The 18,025-nt window shown below is 41.7% G+C and overlaps 1 protein-coding gene across 1 annotated transcript in view; it reads left to right on the top strand.

The window, feature by feature from the left end:
* Positions 1-2,491: 2,491 nt before the first annotated feature.
* The window catches only part of LOC150077685 (alpha-tocopherol transfer protein-like), a 31,667-nt gene continuing 16,133 nt past the window's right edge, over positions 2,492-18,025 (top strand). Inside the window, exon 1 of the mRNA XM_090385566.1 lies at positions 2,492-2,712. The gene's annotated coding sequence lies outside the window, so the exon portion shown is untranslated. The remainder of the gene's footprint in view (positions 2,713-18,025) is intronic.

The raw sequence follows: 18,025 nt of genomic DNA, 5'->3' as shown, positions 1-18,025 counted from the left end.
AATGTCCCTGGGTTCAATCAGCTATTATCGTGTCTGTGGGTATCAATCAACTATTGTCATGTGCCATACAAAAACTTCAATAATCATCGTCCCGGCGTCTAATCAAGGAAAAAAGCCTTTGGAATCCGGCTATTTACTATACATGACTTCAAGTAATTTTTAAGCATCCCGTCTAGTTTCGGGGTCATTAAGCACCAAACCTAAAAGTCAATTGACTTTGAGAATATCTCATTTTCACCTTCATCAGTGTTAAAAGTAAAGTTTGTTTAGTGTCAAACAGCACCAGGGGTTTCCCCTTCTCCGCGTTGCTTTCATTGTAGGAGTACCGGTTCACTGGGAAGGCCAGAGATTTAAAACTATATGGATATTGTATGAGTGCAGTGTTGTGTATCGTTGTTCTTCTGGCCATTTAGCCGCTAAATCCCTGCTGAAGCCCAACGTTGCCCACACTTCGCCCCGTGGAGGCAGATACTAGGCTCTGCCATCTAGTTTCCCGAGATTTTGGTGACTAGGAAAAAAAAAATAAATAAATGAAATAATAATAATAATAATAATAATAATAATAAATAGGGGTGATGGACACTAGAATCTAAGACAGAAGTATGGGGAGATAGAGAAGGCGACTCCAAGGCAGAACAGTGGAGCATGCCCGTGCCCCACCAGGAGAAAAATAGGGGGTGGCGAGGAGAGGAGGGGACAGGAGCAGGTTCGGCCACACTTCCCACATCTGTGTTCAAACAACAACAACATGCGGCCACTGCTCCGACGAACTGCACAACTTTAACAGCTGCCCAAACAAGTCCAAAGAACCCGTCTGTGTGAACTGCAAGGCAGCGAAAATGAATAGCAATCATTCCATAAGAGATCCCAAGTGCCCCTCGTATACGAAAGCCAAGAGTATGTACCAGAGTAGGACCGATTATGGGAACTAGGCCAAAACAATTCAATACCACGGAAATCAAAATCTTTCAGCACAACGCACAGCGGGCCAGAGCAGTGGTTGACCAGCTCAGAGTGAAGGCTGACGAGGAAAATGCCAATATAATTATTGTCCAAGAGCCATATTCCAACGCAAAACAGGTAAAGGGATACCCTTTGACTTACAAGACCACTCAGTGTGATGAAGACACTTCCTGGGCGGCGGTGCTCATCAGGAATCCTAATATAACAGGCACCAAAGTGACGCAGTTATGTTCGACCTGGGCAGCTTGCGCCCATGTAATCACACCCATAGGATCCTTCTATGTGGTCTCCTTATATTGTGGACCGGGGATAGAAACCACTTTTGCCATAAACTACCTTCAACACCTCTTGGATGTCCTTCCAAATCAGAAAATCATCGTCGGAGCAGATGTAAATTGCCGCTCGCCTGCCTGGCATAGTGCAAACGAAGATAGAAGAGGAACAAATAATGGCCAGCTCTTGGAAAACTTCCTTGCGGGGTCACCCCTAGCTTTTTTTACTTATTTTTAATATTATTTTTATTTTTTATTTTTATGGCCTCTGTCAGGAAGCTCAGGCAACCCTGGCAGAGGCCAGCCAGAGTACAATGGGCAGCCTGGCTCACCTCCCGGTGGTTGTGGCGGTCAACGTTGGGTCACACTAGGGGCCCCGCGGCCAAGCAGCCAGAGACGCAACAACCGAACAAAGCACAATACTACATAAACCAGACATTAAACTTCTTCTGACTGTGCAGTAGTTCTGCATTCCATCACGTATGGCGCAGATGTGGGAAACCACCGGTGGCGCCTGAACCTAAATACTGTACTGTGCCACTGTGGGTAATTGCCTACGGGAAGAGGGAAACGCATAGGTTGTATACCATTTCTCTTATTAATTATTTTTGTTTCGTATTATTTTACCATTTATTCATTTATTTTAATTTTTATTTATTTATTTTTTATAATTTATTTTTTTATTTTTTTCAAATTTAATTTATTTATTATTATTATTTTTATTATTATTTTTTTTTCTTTGGCTGGTGCAGCCTAAGCCATAGGCTTCCTTGCACCATGTGGCCATTGCTAACGCTAATTTGGTGGTAGGCGCAATCGACTTTGCGATCCACCAGTTGATCACCATCGACTGGTTACCTTTCTATAGCCTTAGAAAGATTATTAGAGCCATCTGAGCGTAAAATAAGATCGACTTTCCTTTATAATTATTTATTAGAATAAAGGGAATCTTTTCAAAATGATCGCATCAAAGTGACATAAATAGTTTTCTTTCCCGTAAAAAGAAAACTTACTTCTTCCGGCTTTTGTTCTAAAGCTCGTATTTTTGTAGGAAAATCCTACTTTTATGTTAACGTTTCCTTCGTCGATTTTCCTTTTCACAGGGATGAACAACTATAAAAATAGCGAATCCAGAATAATTGTGAGCTCTTCCTTTTCAGCTACTTAAGAGAGTTGTCAGTCCGAGGACATTTGTGGATTGTTTTGATAGTGTGTGAGCAATTTTAATGCGGCTTCGCAAGATGTTGTTCCCTGCAGGCTGTCCGGGATGGAGGAAACAACCAATTAAGGAATGTGACGCCAGTGATGACGTTCAATCCATCTCACAAATAGAATACTTTGCACAAATTCTCAGCGTATCTACACAGTCTTATTCTCTCCCACTTAAGCTGATTATAGTGTGTGTGTGTTCTGCTTCAACACTCGCAAAAAAAATCATCAAACTCTTTCTGCCCGTAGCTGTCTCTCACGAGTGAGGGTAAGTCCGTTCCTTCTTACAAAAGATAAGATAGTTTATTCATTACCGGCGTGAATAGTCTTGAACCACGCAAAATTGAGTGGTTCGACTCGAATGCAAGCAGTGTACGCTTTCCAATTTGGTTTCTTAGGTCACTTACGGGGGTTGTTCGAAAAGATTTTAGCCCAATATACATTGCAAAGGTTTTCGAGAAAGACAATATTACCAATCTGTGCGGTGACTCTTCTTACGTGTTCTCAGAAAATTTCAGGTTCGTAGCCTTATTCTTCAGCTTCACAGAGGGCGTTGAAGTGCGGAGGGTAATGGCGGCTGTTGAGAGAATCAAACACCGTGCAGTCATTGAATGCCTTCATTTACTCAGTCTACCAGATGTCATTGACTGGGTTTGGTCCTTTAACTATCGGACCCTTCCCAAGGATGTATGTAGACATGTAGACATGTATAGTATCTTATGTAGGACGGCACCTGAACGAAAGTTCAACTCCGTCTTTGTACACTGTGATGGTTACAGAAAGCACTGTAACAGGCCAGAAATGTGTGTAACGTTATGTTCGTGCAGTGTGTGTGTTGTTGTGTTGTTTAGTTGTTTCTGGCCGTTTTGTCACCAGGCAGGCGATCACCTGGAAAGCCTGCCCAGTGTCCGTCTACACCACGGGGAGGTAGGCCACAACTGCGCAAGAACCATGGCCAACCTCAACAGTCACGTACTGAATGTCCAAAGAGGATTTGGAGCCATTCAAAAGAACCCCGCGCCAGCAAGCCGGCAACAGCGCGCACACGCACACACACACACACACACACACACACACACACACACACACACACACACACACACACACACACACACACACACACACACACACACACACACACACACACTCCCAGGACCCTTCCCAAGGATATTTTTTTTTCTTTTTTTCTTTTTTTTGTGTGTGTTTCTTGTTCTTTTTTGCGGTCTCCAGGGTTTCCCCATTCGCCGCTCTATCGCCTATACTAGGCAAATTCCAAAGCTGACTATGTAAGTGTAATGTTGGTTTGCAAATGTTACGTTTGTTGTGTGTCGGCACCGAGCGACTTCGCAGCCAGGGGGCAGCAGACACCTGGGCGGCTGCCCCCTGCCTCCCAATCTCAGCCACGTGGAGGCCAGCCAGAATTGCGCCATATCCAGGACGGGTCTCGCACTGGACTTTCCAGAAAATTCTAGAGAATTCCAAAATAAACATTGAACAGAAGAGGAAATAGCTGGCAAACTTATACCCTTAAGATCATTGCTGGGCTGCCAGATGAATGTTCCTGCTTGAGATGAAGATGCTGCATCATGGGCACCCCTTGATGAGATGTCACCTAAATCCTTGCTGTTGTTGCTGCTTCTGCTGTTATAACATACTGCCACTGATGGGGAGGTCACTTAACCGACCAAGAAATCCTAATCTCATTTCAATATCAGTTGGATATGGCCTCCGCTGATCACCTTGTAACCAAAAGTAGAAGTTACAAGATCAATGAAGGAAAGAAAGTCTGGACAGTGGTGTCCGTTAATCCTACCCCCGAAGGGGTTAGTAGAAGGGTTCCACAGGCTACCAACGATAGCTGGTTTCTAAGGGGATTGTCTACCTTCCCGCTCTGAACCGAGTATCAGAACCAGGAAAGATCCCAACCCAGCTGGATTGCTGGATAAGCACGGCACAGCAGTTCATGCAGAGTTCCCACCTGTGGAGGTAGGGGTCAGCAGTTGACAAGTCCGGGTGATCTGAAGTGGATCAAAATCCCAGTCCAGTGACTAACTCAGCCAGGGAGTGAAAAAAGCCCATTAAAGTTCCCGTCGATGACGCGAGGAAATTTAATGGGCTTTTTCCACTCCGTGGCTGAGTTAGTCGGTCTTAGGTGTAGATCGCGAGGTTTTTCCCCCAGAAACTGGGGTTTTCGTCCAGCAAAACAGACAAATCGACCACAGAACACATGCAATTAACAGACATAAGAAACACAGCATGGCAGATGAATTTAATTATTCAGGTAGCCTAAAAATAATAAGTTGGTTTGGTTTTCCGCATTGAAGGCAAGCTATTACATTTTATCAAGGCCATTTTGAAGCCAAGGCACCTAATTGTACAACATCAAGAATTCCTTGCAGAATACACCGTCACTTGGGGAATCCCTCAGGGATGTGTCTTATCTGTTTTGCTGTTCACTGCCGCCCTGGAAGCCTTCAATGCTGAAATAAACTTTCAGTATAATTTCAAGCGCAGTTAACGATACATTATCGAAAGCTGCCTTTATTTCAAGGAATATGACGTCAATTTGAGCCTTTTCATTTAAAGCGTGTCGCCTTCTGAAAAGGATCTCCAACAATGAGTAATAATCGATCATCTCGGTACTACGGTATGGAGGTGGGGTGGCCTGTGCGCAAAACACTATTCTGTTAAAGAACAGTGAATGGCTTTTTCAAAGAATTTTAACTTAAAAGAGAACAACTGATCGATATGGGACGAATGTCTGAAGAGTCCTTAGGGTTCTTCCTTTTTGGCACCTGCCTCGCAAAGTAGCCATGCCATCTCCGGGGAAGAACCCCGTCTTTGAGGATGTTTTGGAATATGTGCAACAACACATCAACAATATAGACGCTGCATATTTTTAAAATAAAAATAGGGAATACGTCGGGGCAAATCGTAGATTTGTTAGGCACGGAGTTAAATCACATTGATGAGGTCTTCTCTAGAAATAGCGACGTTGGATAATGCATTCCCTCTAACCCTGCCACTCTGAACAATATATTGCGCCATATCATCCAGCTGATCCTCTTGTACATTCCTAGCTTGAAGTTCAACTCGCAGCCTTTCGAAGCTCTCCTTAGCTCTGTGCCTTAACATGGTTTCCTCCATTTCGAATTTAGTAGCCTTTTTGCTCACAATTCGATTTGAATGTCGTAGTTTTCTAAGAACCTCTTCGTAGCGTGCATGTCGTTTCTTTTTTAAGAAAATGGCTCTTTTTTCTTACAGTCCGTTAGGTCTTCATTAAAACCTGAATTTCTCCATTTTCTGTAATCCGTTTTCTTGGTCACAAATGCTTGTTTTAAATGCTTGTTGAACCACGATTTAGATTTGTCCATGATTCTTACCTGCTTCGAGGCACCCAGGTCAACAATAAGTAAAAGAGCTCTTTTTCAATCAAGTTGGTAGCTTCATCCACCGGTTTATTGTACAGATCAATGCAGTTGTAGGTTTTTAGATGTTCTAAAATAATTTCAAGTCTAATGAACTTATGGGAGTATATTTTCTTGGTTTGTCGTGTTTGCACATCGCTATATTGCTCACCTGCACAATTGGATGGAGAAATATCACAACATATTGGGCAGTGATCTGACGCTAATTTTGTTTCAGGGGTGACGTTTTTTTATGTTAATCATATTATGGTGCAATAAATCTAAATTCTGCTCTACCCTGCTCTCCTCTTTAGCAGTTTGAAGTTGGTAGTTTCTGCCGACTAATTTCCCCTGATGCAATTCATTGGTCATGCATTTGTCTATACCAAATTCCATCCTGATATCATTGCTCAATTCTTCGGTGACTCGGAGTAATTACTGGAGTTGCTTCTCGTTCCCCACGTATAGCTTGAAGGCCTTGCGGTAATCGATGTTGGCCGTGTACAAGTTGCGGCTCTTAGTGTAGGTTTGCTCCATAACTGCGGCATCTATTGTTAGTTGATCCTTGCATCCTTTGCTCGTCCGCTTGCATCTTTTCTGCTGTTCGTCCATTATGCTCTGAGTCTCCAAGTGGTCTGATATCTTCTTGGTTATGCAGCTAGTCAGATCTTGTATATCCTTCATTGGGAACAGGTGATACGCCTGTATTTTGGCCAGGTTACTTGTATCTTAGTTTTTGCCTTCAGGTTGTCTGTTGATGCCTTATCATTCGGGTGAACTGCACCGTTAGGTGCTTGTCGGTGCATGTGAGCTTCTTGTACCAGTAGGTGTGGATGTTATCTATTCCTGGAGTTCCCCAGTTGTGGGAGTTAATGATCGACTGTTGTACTTCTTCCCAAATCTCCCGCTCTCTCATCTCTTGAACGTCCTTGCTTTTCTTCCATTCTAGTTCTATCCAGAGGGTCGGCTGTTATGTTATACTTTCCTGTTCCATATGTTGCCTCAGAACTCCTCAATCGCCTTTTGATCGGGTGGTCTGTTTCCTTCTTTTCGTCTTCTCCGAGACTCCTGTAGAAGGCTCTTTGGTCATCATCATCTAAGATTCGGTTGTTTATTTTCTCCCGGGAGCGCTCTTTGTATCGGCGTAGTCTCTTGCTAAGTGCAAGGAAGTTCTGCTTCGGTGGGTCCAAGTATTCTCCTATTCTCTGATTTTTGATCTTGCGTTTTCTGTTGACGCTGTATACTCTGCACTTTTCCAATCAGTTTTTACTCCCTTGGTAATAGGAATAAAAATGGGGCTTGGCGTGGACCAAGCATTCTGTGTGTTATCAGACACTCAGTCTAAAATAAATAAATATAATCTTTATTGTGTACAACAGGATGTATTCAATGTACCCTTCACTGCAGGAATGCCAGGGGCTTCACATTGGCTGGTAGACAAAAGCCTTGAGGACGGGGCCCACATCGAACTTCGGGTTCATCCCCCAGGGCCAACAATATAATAAGTTTCCTTTAAATTATTCACAATATATCATAAAGATATTATACAGTACTTTTGACATTATATACAATATTATACAGACATCCTTTTTTTTTAAATTTATTATACTGCGACATTACTGTGCAGTTTGCCTGGTTGAGTTTAGGTCATCAAGGATCTCTCTCCGGTGTTTGCGATCTTTGACAAATTTGTAGAGGTCGTCTTCGATTGCTTGGACTGTGATAAGCATCTGCTTGGGGAGAAAACGGTCGCTAAGGGATAGTCTATTATGGTTGGCTATAAGTGTTGGAACTGACCTCAATTCAGGTTGCGGGATTCTCCAGATGCACAGTTCCATATGTTTGGCTCCGATATTATTTCAGTGGTCATTTTGGCAGTTAGTGTGAGGTGCCTTTCCATTATAAGGTTTGGCAGTCGAGCAAAGTTCAGTGCGGTTGCCATTGCAGTTGTTCGTTGCTGGTTTTGACGATGATGTTTATGTGTAATCCAACGAAGGAGCCAATATTCGGAGGAGGACACACGCTTGATATTCGTGGGGGCTGCAGATGCCCATATTTCTGAGGCGTATAACATGGCGGAGTATACATAAGTGTATACGTATCGCCGAGTCACATCCAGATCCTTAACGTGAAGTAGTTTTTGTTTGGTAATCCACCGCATTTTGCAGAATTTTGTTATGAGCTTGCCAATGTGGGGCTTGAAGATCAGTTTGCAATCGAAGACGACTCCCAAGTCCGTATGTATATTTACCACTGGAAGGAGAATGCTATCTAGAGGCCGACCGGGCTAGCCGAGTGGGTAAAGTACCTGCCCGGCAACCCAAAGGTCGCGGGTTCGATTCCCGCCTCGGGCTTGGATCAAAGTACTGCAAAAACCTTGGGAGGTGCAATATGGCCACAGAAGCCGATGCGCCAACAACTACCAAATCAAAAAAATCAATCAAGCTATCTAGAGAAGCTTGGACTTCAGTGGGTTAGTGCTTCAAAGAAAATAAAATTTGGGCTGATTTTGCAGGATTAATGAGTAGTCCAAATTGATGGAGATAGGATAGGATTCTAAGTCGTGTAGCTTTCGATTGATCTTTTCATTAATTTTTTGGGATATGTTCGCAATATCGTCAGCATAGCAGATTATGTCTTCTCTTTCTTGTACAACGAATTTTTACGTTTTTTAATGACTGCAGTCATTAAAAAACACTGATGGATCCAATATCTTTCTATTTCAGAAGATTTAGGAGAAGTCCGGTTGGCCTGCTTCCCTAAAATCCACTCATGAACACCTTCTCGATGGTCAGTCCTGTTACGTCACTTAGGTGGCAACGAACGTGTAGAGTGGTTCCCTTCAAGACGCGTGGTCAGCGTGAAGAGAAACAGACCAAACCCTCCAGCACATGACAGCACGACGAAACAAACGGCACTCAGTCCCCAGCGGCTTTCACTCCCCCTATTACGGCAGCGAGAGGATCAGAGTGGAAGCAGAGGATGCTAAGAATCTCTGGGTATGACCAGACTGCCATGCAAGGCAACTTAATTTGGTTTGTTACAACGATCTGTCCTAGTTTATAGAGTCTGTTAAAATAGACTCTATAAAGAGTCTTTTAATCCGCCTCCTACAGTAATAGGAGGCGGATTAAAATTAACGTTCTGGGAGCCGCCCTTACAATAATACATGTCCAAATGTCCACACGGTAAGATCGCTCATCGATGAAAACAGGATATTAGAGATGGAAAAGGAATTATAAAATGTGAATTGGAATATCGGTTTGGCTGAAACAAGAAGAAGAAATGAATCACTTAAGTTTATCAAGTGGAAATGTGCTGTACACCAATGGAAAGAGTGAAAGAATCGAAGTTGGAGTTGGCTTTATGGTCCATAAAAATATAAAAAATAACATTTTGGAATTCAAACGTGCATCATCAAGGGTGTCAAGATTTGTCAAATACTCAGGATTTCTGAGAGGTACAAACTAAACGTTATAATGATTTATGCAGTAACATCGAGCCACGATGATGAAGAGGTTGAAGAAATGTACATTGGAATTGAGAGTCTTCTAGATGAACAGAAAACCCACTACACTATCATTATGGGGGACTTCAATGCTAAGATTGCAAAGAGACAAAACAGAGCAGAAAGGAGAACTATAGGAAATTTTGGAATTGGTGAAAGAGGTGAAAGACTTGGGAAATTTGCAAAATCTCCAGGAATGTCAGTAATTAACACTTTTTTCAAGAAAAGGGTGAACAGAAAGTGGACATGGAAGAGTCCAAATGGATTAATAACTAATAAAATCGACTTCATCCTAACATCGTGGATGATGTTACTGTCCTGAACAAGGTAAATGTTGGAAGTGATCACAGAATGGTGAGATGCACACTTGATATAGATGTATGAAAAGAAAGGAAAAAAACTGACTCGAGTAAATAATACGGCCTTTGAGATAACAGAAGAGGACAAAAATCAGTATGTACTGGAACTTAAGAACAAGTTTGAGCTTCTGCAGACTGTTCAGGACCAAGATACCGACGAGGAATATTACAACTTTCTGAAAGTGATAAAGCCCAAGAAACCTATAGGGAAACAGAAATCCAAAGAAGAAAAAATTAGTCACGAAACGCTTGTTATGATGAACCGAAGACGACAAATGAAGAGCAAGAAAAACACTGACAGGGAGAAAATTGAGTATACTGAGTTATGAAAAGCCATTAGAAGGAGACTCAGAGAGGACATAAGAAGATTTAACACAAGAAACGAAGAACAAGCATTAAGGGAAAACCAAGGATTTAAATCAGCAGCCATGAGGAGTAATACAGAAAGACAAATGATACTGAAACTGAAGAATAGCGATGGTGTACTTATAAAGAGCAGCGAAGGCATAATTCAAAAAGCAGAAGACTACTATAGAGAATTATACAAGGAGCGAGGGAATGATACCAGCAGTGGGGAACATGGATTGCAAAGTAGCAACACATACGACATACCCGATATTCTTCCTGATGAGGTAGAACATGCATTGAAGAAAATGAAGAATCAGAAAGCCCCGGGGGAAGATGAAGTTACTGTAGAGTTCTCAAAATTGGGAGGAAGAGACATAACACAAAAACTGGCAAGCCTCTTCACAAAATGCATTAGAAAAGGTGTGACGCCTAAGCAGTGGAATAATGCAATCATAGTTTTGCTGCATAAGAAAGGAGATAAATCAGAAATTGGAAGTTATAGACCAATTAGCTTGTTATCCCACATCTAAACGTTCTTCACAAGGGTCATTACTAACAGATTAGAAAGAATAGTTGATGAGAATCAACCGAAAGAGCAAGCTTCCTTTAGGACAGGATTCTCAACTATGGATCACCTTCACGTAATGTCGCAGCTAATGGAGAAAGCGATTGAATATAAAACACCATTATGCCTGACATTTGTAGACTATGAAAAGGCATTTGACTCCATACTGCATAAAGCAGTTTCGGGCACTAGAAAGACGAGGCATAGATACCTCATATACAGGGTGTTTCAGTTAAACGTTTCAGAACTTCTAAGAGGGGTAGGGTACATCCTGACAACTCGAAATCATATAGCAATGTGGGGTCGGAAATGCTTTCCTGAAGCGGTGTTGTACACAGAAGCACCATAAAGAAAAGAGACCGTAAGTGAGAAATCGTTTTAATAATACATGAAAAGAAGCAAAAGGTACATGGATTAAAGTAAGTGTTCGAAGTTTCTTCCACGGGCTACAATGCACGCCTCACATCTCCGACGCATGGACATCCGAACATTCTGGCGAATTTCTTCGGCAGCTACTGCGATTCTTGCAACCAGCTCCTCAGCATTGTCAACAGGGGTGTCATAAACTAGCGATTTCATATGACCCCAGAAATAAAAATCAAGACATGATAGGTCGGGTGACCGAGCAGGCCAACGCACGGGACCACCACGTCCGATCCACTGTTGACCAAATGTGACATCCAGGTAGTTACGAACATCTCCGCTATAATGGGCAGGGGCTCCATCGTGTTGGAACCACATTGTCTGTTGCGTCGATGCAGAAATCTGTTCATCTCTCAAAAGTTGTGGCAATACTTGCTGCAGAAAGATCAAGTAGATAGGTCCGGTTAGACGACACGGTAACAGGTAAGGTCCGATGAGGTGATCTCCCATAATACCGGCCCATACATTGACCGAAAATCGAATCTGTGCTGCACGACGTCGTATTGCATGCGGGTTCTCGACCGCCCAGATATGGTCGTTATGCGTGTTGAAAATTCCTTCCCTTGTGAAGGATGCCTCATCGGAAAACAACACTTCAGCAGGAAAAAGGGGATTTGTAGCACATTTTCCAAGGTACCACTGTGCGAAAGCAATACGAGGTTGAAGAAACTTCGAACACTTACTTTAATCCATGTACCTTTTGCTTCTTTTCATGTATTATTAAAACGATTTCTCACTTACGGTCTCTTTTCTTTATGGTGCTTCTGTGTACAACACCGCTTCAGGAAAGCATTTCCGACCCCACATTGCTATATGATTTCGAGTTGTCAGGATGTACCCTACCCCTCTTAGAAGTTCTGAAACGTTTAAGTGAAACACCCTGTATTATAATTTTGAAGAAAATATATGAGAATGCTACCACCATTTTTAGACTAGGCAAAGAGAGTAGCAAATTTAAAATTGAGAATGGAGTTCGACTAGGAGATACAATATCTCCGAAGTTGTTTACTGCTGCCCTTGAGGAAGCTTTCAGAAGATTAGACTGGTCGCAGAAAGGAGGCAATGTGAATGGAGAGTACCTAAACCATTTACGATTGGCAGATGACATTGTGGTCATAAACCACGATCCCAAAGAATTAGCGGAAAATCTTAATCAGTTATGCACAGTTAGTAAGGATTCTGGACTAAACAGGAATATGGCTAAAACAAAAGTAATGATCAACAAATATGCCACAGAAAGGGATACAATGATTGAAGGAATAGTAATTGAAAAGGTGGAGTCATATACTTATCTGGGACAAGTTATTAGCTGTAATAATGATAAATGGCTGGAAGTCAAGAGAAGAATAAATTTTGGATGGATAGCATTCAGGAAATATGGTCACATACTGAGGAGCAATATCCCGATTTGTCTGAAACTTAAAATAATGAACCAATGTATGCTCTCCACCATGACTTATGGAAGTGAAACTTGGGCACTCACCAAAAGAATGGAAGAGAAGCTGAGAACTACACAGCGAAAAATGGAACGAATTATATTGGGAATCAGACTGTTAGATAAAAAGAGAAACACATGGATTAGGCAGCAAACTCAAGTAAAGGACATTCTTATCAAAACTAAAGAACTAAAATGGTCTTGGGCAAGGACACATAGCTCGAAGACATGATGACAGACGGACTAAGAAAATAACAGAATGGTACCCAAGAGGAGCTAGAAGCAAACCTGGAAGACAACGACGGAGATGGACAGTTAAATTCATGAGTTTGTGGGTAGTAAATGGATGGTAGTTTGTGGGTAGTAAATGGATGGTAGTTTGTGGGTAGTAAATGGATGGTCATTGCACAAAACAGAAAGAACTGGAAAGCTGCTGGAGAGGCCTTCATTCTGCAGTGGATTGAAAATGGCTGATGATGATGATGATGACCCCCCCCCCATTGGTACTGGGTCAATTGGCCTATCTTGACTCTTAATTGTTCTATCTTCTTCTGAAGTCCTCTTTCCCAAGCTGGCAGTTCTTTCTGCTTTCCGTTCGTCTGCTGCTGGTCTGTCGTTTCTTTTCCATTAATCCTAGTGGCTGCTATGGCAACACAGTATATAGCTGTGTGGACTATCTACAGTGCTGTACCATTGTTGTGTAGATAATTTGGCATTATTTGCCGATTGATCTGATTTGTGACTCTCCATAGGATTCTATTAGGTCTCTGCTTCGGTATTACGAGGGTCTTTGTGAGGTTCATCCTTCGAATTCTGTAAGGGCCTTCTTCACTCGTCTTGTATTCTGGATATCATGACCTCGTCTCTTTCCAAGAGTGAAAAATATGTTGTGAATTTTATTGAAACGGATTACGAAAGCCAGTGGATCGTGTCGAAAAGGTGGGTTGATTTAAGGGAGGGATATTGAAAAATAAATGTTTTCACAACTTTCCAGCATTTCTTCTATGACAGGCTAAAAAATTTTCAACTTCCCTCCTATCTAACGTCAGACTATCAAACGAACTGGAATTACCATTAACAAAATATCCCGTATTCGACAAAATATCAGTATCTTTTGTATAACCGATATAACTTTATCCACCCATGGAATCTTTAGTACTCTTTTATAAAACGACTCGCAAGCGACTTTTATAAAGCAGCCTCCAGTTTTCTCTTCTCTATGGGTGGACAGTACACCGGTTATAACCATCGTTATAATGACCATCGTGGATAAGCCCGGGTTCGAATCCCATTAATGATACGAGAATTTTTATGAAAATATCACTCTGTGGCTGAGTTAGGCTGTCCCAGATGTCGACAGCAAGGTTTTATCCCCTGATATTTTGGTATTTCATCCAGCAGAATAGGCAAATCGACCAGAGAGCGCACACAATTTATGTACATAATATACGTGGGCAACCCTTCGATTTTGCGTGGCACTGATACGACACACAGTCTTCTCTTCTTTTCAAAGCTGCTACAGTCCGGGTCGCACATCTTTATAATGCTATGTTCCTTATATAGCTCAATACATTTCTTTCCTGTTTGTTGACTTATTGTGTTAACATTAAGAGACGAGTTTCATCGAAGAAATGCTTATTTTCCGTGGTTAATTCCATTGGTAATTTCTTCTCTGAATTTTCCATCTGTGGTTATCTTGTTTTTCAATACTTATACGATTCCACTTGCTCCATCCTCCTATTTATCACATTTTTTTTTTTTTTTTGCTCTTTCAGGCTTCCTACTATACTCTATCACCTTTTTATCCCATGATACGTTTCAGATTGTATTTTGTTTTTAAAATTGCGTTTATTTTCCGGACACCTCTCTGTAGATATTCTATATATTGGCTCTTGCCACAATATCATCTGCAAATCGAATCATATTAATTGGACACCCTATTAATCTTTATTCCATCATCCACCTCTCTCTCTCTCTCTCTCTCTCTCTCTCTCTCTCTCTCTCTCTCTCTCTCTCTCTCTCTCTCTCTCTCTCTCAGTTACAACCACAAAATCTTTACTTAAGGTACTCTTTACTGATGAGAGTAGATTCAGTCTCAGCAGGGATTCTGGACGTCAGCTAATCTGGCGAGAGGTTGGCAAACGGGATCACCCCGCAAACATCACTGAAAGGGATCGATATGGCAGTCGAGGTGTTCTCGTCTGGGGAGGCGTTATCTTGGATGGACGTACACAACTCCAGACACTGGAAGGCGGTACTGTAACCGGTGCACGCTACTGTACTGAGGTAATCCTTCCCCATGTGCGTGTGTTCCGAGATGCCATTGGCCCCGAGTTGTTGTTTATGGATGATAACGCCACACACCCCATCGCCCTTCAGCTACTGATATGTTTTTTGAAAGTGAGGACATTGTTCGTATAGATTGGCCTGCCCGTTCAACGATCTAAATCCTATCGAACACCACACATATGGGACGCTCTGGGGAAACGCCTAACGGCACGTCCAGACCCACCAGAAAATGTTCACCAGCGGAAGATGGCGCTGACAGAGGAATGGACGATGTTACCGCAAGAACTTATCAACAACATTATTCTAAGTATGGACAGGCGGCGCAAAGCCTGCATCGACATTAGGGGTGGCCATATCTCCTACTGAGGACCACTTCTTCCCTTTGTTCCATATTTGGGAGTGATGCATCTGTATCATGACAGCCAGTGCTATGTTGCCATTTTTGAATAAAGTCCCTCTGTACCGTTTTGTTTCCCTTGTTGTGTCGATTGTTTCCTTCATCATTTCTGTACCTCACGAATTTCCTTTGGTACGCTTTTCCCATATCCTGGCCACTCCTATGAGAAGCTGACTGGTCCTTAAATTTTGCACAGCAGTGTATTAATATCATACACTGGTGTGCAAAATTATAGCATAATAGCATTGCAGAAAGGACATGTCTTACACCTTGTCTTACACCGTTCTTATTTTTGTCTTTCTTAATCTCCACCTTTATTTTAGTCACTGTTTCAGCAATAAGGAGATCTGAGGAAATACCATCACATCCTGGTGCTTTTCAATTCATTGGTTAATTAAAGCTTTGTCAAATTATCTTCTCAGCACTTTTTTTTTTTTTTTCAAACGTATCTTCAGGTTCCAGGGCACACTCTCCTCCAGTTGTTAACCGTCATATAATTTTTCAAGAAATTCTATCCATCTATGCACAATATGACGAGCTTCCATGAATATGTTATCTTCTTTGTTTCTTACTGTATTTTGCTTTGTTTTCATTTCTTGGGAATTTTTCCTCAGAAGTCTGTAATCTCTGTCACATTTTCCCTGGTCTGTTTTATCTACTTTACAGTTGGCTTGCATCCAATCCTCCTTTTTTTGTTAACTTCTCTGTTGATTCCAGTTGGTAGTTCTCCATACCTGAGTCCTTGAGGCTGTCATAGACATGCTCTCAGGTATGTCAAGCGCCGATTACTACCTGGGAGTCTAAAACGCTGATGGAACTGATATTCATGTGACAGTCAATTCAAGTGGACCGAATTTTGGCAAAGTTCGGTCATTCTGTGAGAGCCAGATCCTCTGCGTGCACCTTCATGATCGAACTGTTAGAACAAAGATCCGGCTAACCCCTCCTCCATATCTCTTCCATCATACAGTATGATTGATAACGTTTGAGGTTATGATGGAATTCATGGTGAGATCCATGTTATTTATATTCGAGGGTACAGCTCTAAAACGATGTTCACAGGCAGGCCTCTAGATATTCCCCCTACCGAACCTATCGGTAACTGTCTAGGAGCTCTCCAGATTAGCTAGGGTATAATCTCCCTGCCTCTACAAACTTGTCTGAACAGAGATCCACACCGCTCAAACACTGCGTCGTTCATTTCACAGAACTTTACAGTCCGAGGGGATCTTCCCAGAATTTAGTGATCCTCTTATTAACATTCTAGACGGTGTGATACTCACACAAACTTTTTCACTACAACTGAATGTACACAATCCTCTGCTGTTGCTTTGCTCTCCTTTACCCCTAGGAGCTTTTCGAATAAAGCTTCTCTGTGATCAGAATATCACATATTTTACAGCAATCTGAATCCTTCCTATATTCCAGAGTATGCAGTAGATTTTGCAAATGCCATCTGGATCCACAACGATCACATGTTGAAAACCTTTTTGCACGAATAGTCTTACATAATTGTGGAGATATCGATAACAATTCAATAAGTCAAATACATCAAATATTAATTTTTTAAATATTTGAATAGTTTAAACTGTGTAATTAAAATAAGATTTGGTTTTGGGATAAAATGGAATGCAGAATTATTAGGGCTAAGCTAACACGGGCCCATCTTCATTGGTGAAGTTTAAGAATGTTTTAAGGGAGTAGAGGAAGAGTTCCGGAGTACAACCCCAACAGCTTCCTGCGAGAAATTGGTAGACTGTCTTTTCCCGATACCCTAAAGAAGTCATTACGGCCAAAATCAACCAAACCTTTTATTAATTGCTTTAATAGTTGAACCTTTTGTTCATAATTACCATGAGTTTTTTAGGACGATTTTTGTAGTTTTTTTTAAGGTGCATTTCTTCTAGAGCCAAAATTTGTTTTTCATTGTAAGATTAGAGGTCTGAATATTTTTATTTAAGCGTTTCTGTTTAATTATTTTTAACGTTTCAAGATTTATATTTTAATATTATTTAAATTTAATTTTTAATTGTACGGAATATTTAAATTATTAAATAATTTTAATATTCCATACAATTTGATGAGAATCTCCGAATTAAGATTTATTTTTAATATAGTAATTTACGTACTATTTATTACCGAAGCTTTGTCTTCAATAATTTAAATACACTGAGTGATCACTGAATTATAACCACCTACCTAATACTTCGTAGGTCCTCCTTTTGCCCTCAGTACAGCAGCTATCCGACGTGGCATTGATTCAACAAGATGTCGGAAGCGTTCGGGAGGTATGGCCAACCAAGCTGTGTGCAATGCAAGTATGGAGGTGATTGGTGTATCCAAACGCCTCATATGCCTTCCTATAGTGTCTCACAAGTGCTCTATGGGATTGATATCGAAGGGGTTCGGGAGCCAAATCGATATGCTGGAAGTCAGAACTGTGTTCCTCAAACCATTCCTGTCCAACAAGTGCCCGATGGGTCGGCGCATTGTCATCTTGAAAGACACCATCGCCATTCGGGGAAAACTGTAACATAGCGGGGTGTACACAGTTAGCAAGCAGTTGACGATAGCGGAGACTAGTAATATGTTGTTCCACATGCACCAGGGGTCCAAGTTCCTACCAGTGAAACATTCCCCACATCATACAACCGCCTCCACCGGCCTGCACTTTTGATACGTGCATGATGGATCAAGCGCCTCATGTTGTTAATGCCAAATCCATACATGACCATCCACGGTGTGGAGTAAATAACGCGACTCATCCGACAAGCACATCTTCTTCCAGTCTTCTAACGTCCAACTTGCATGCTCTTTTGCACCAGGCGAGTCTTTTACGCCGAAGAACCT

The sequence above is a fragment of the Mastigoproctus giganteus genome, chromosome 11 (assembly GCF_048544385.1).
Source record: "Mastigoproctus giganteus isolate SK-2022 chromosome 11, ASM4854438v1, whole genome shotgun sequence".
Classification (NCBI taxonomy): Eukaryota; Metazoa; Arthropoda; class Arachnida; order Uropygi; family Thelyphonidae; genus Mastigoproctus; species Mastigoproctus giganteus.
Note: the sequence above shows the minus strand (reverse complement) of the source record. Positions and strands in the feature narration are given on the sequence as shown.